The 1,141-nt window shown below is 34.5% G+C and overlaps 1 protein-coding gene across 1 annotated transcript in view; it reads left to right on the forward strand.

Moving 5' to 3' along the window:
- LOC119593844 (dual specificity mitogen-activated protein kinase kinase 1-like) overlaps positions 1 to 1,141 on the forward strand; it is a 12,470-nt gene that overhangs the window by 10,550 nt on the left and 779 nt on the right. Inside the window, exon 10 of the mRNA XM_037942873.1 lies at positions 86 to 1,141. This exon is cut by the window's right edge and continues 779 nt beyond it. The gene's annotated coding sequence lies outside the window, so the exon portion shown is untranslated. The remainder of the gene's footprint in view (positions 1 to 85) is intronic.

The raw sequence follows: 1,141 nt of genomic DNA on the forward strand, positions 1-1,141 counted from the left end.
CAGTACATTCTCTCGATCATTTTTTTCCCTTCCCTCTCTCTCTCTCTGCCCTCAGTAAAAAATAATGGTTTTCTTAAATCCACAGAAGAGTGCTACACATATTCTGCTGGCTGGAGGAGCACCAGAACGACCTTAAACCCTTTTACTCTATGTGATGTATAAATCATAATTTAATCGTTCCAAATGGATAATAGTGTTGTTTATTGTATGTCCAAATTAATGTGCAACTAGTCCCGGTGACTTGCTATTTTTGGGCTGAAGACCACATCATTCTTGAGTAGTGATAAAGAAACTGTCATTCATAAGAGTGAAGTAAACTGTATATTATTGCTTATTAGCAATGACAGAAACTATAGTGTTTGAAAGTAGTGATGGAGGAAACTCAGATATATATTTTATGATTGTATTGTATATCATCTGAAGTTTAAGAAAAACTTGCATGAGAATTTTTAGAGTACACAGATATTGTGTTCAAGATAGCACAAGAACAAGTTTATACAAAAGATTACCATTTTGTAGAAACCATAGTGTATCTTCCTTATTACGAGTAGGAGTAAGTAGTTAATTTAAAATATCAAAGGTTAAGTTAGGGAAAATTTTATACCACTGGTTGGTTCTCCCAGACTTGTTAGTTCACAGACTTTATTGTAGGTATATGAAATAGGTCTTGGCTTAATACTCACTGAATGTTTAGACCTCTTCAACATGTGAGAGATGGTTCATGAGCTTGTAAAGACTGAATTAGGAAGTATGATATGGTCAAACCCGAGTGTTTGAATAGTTAGGTTAAAAAAAAAGAAGCTTTAAGTATAGACAGAGTCAATATGTTGATCACTTACTGAACTAACAGACTTCACTACTCAAGATATGCCTTGGAAATCAGACCAATTACCTTGTGCAATCCATTTTATGCTGTATATTGTAGAGTAATGTGGGAATGTTGGATGCATTGATGTCAGAGTTTATGCATCTCATTCACAATGTTTCTCTTTTATGGGATAGTGTTTTCAATTTAAACTCTGCAGAGTGGTTGTGCAGGACAATTATTATTTCTGTCATCTGTGGGCTCCTCTAGGAAATTGTTGGCATGACCAAGGAGTCCATTGGATAATTTTATTGAGTCATATAGAGGCTTTGAAAG

Source organism: Penaeus monodon, chromosome 32, assembly GCF_015228065.2.
Source record: "Penaeus monodon isolate SGIC_2016 chromosome 32, NSTDA_Pmon_1, whole genome shotgun sequence".
Lineage (NCBI taxonomy): Eukaryota > Metazoa > Arthropoda > Malacostraca > Decapoda > Penaeidae > Penaeus > Penaeus monodon.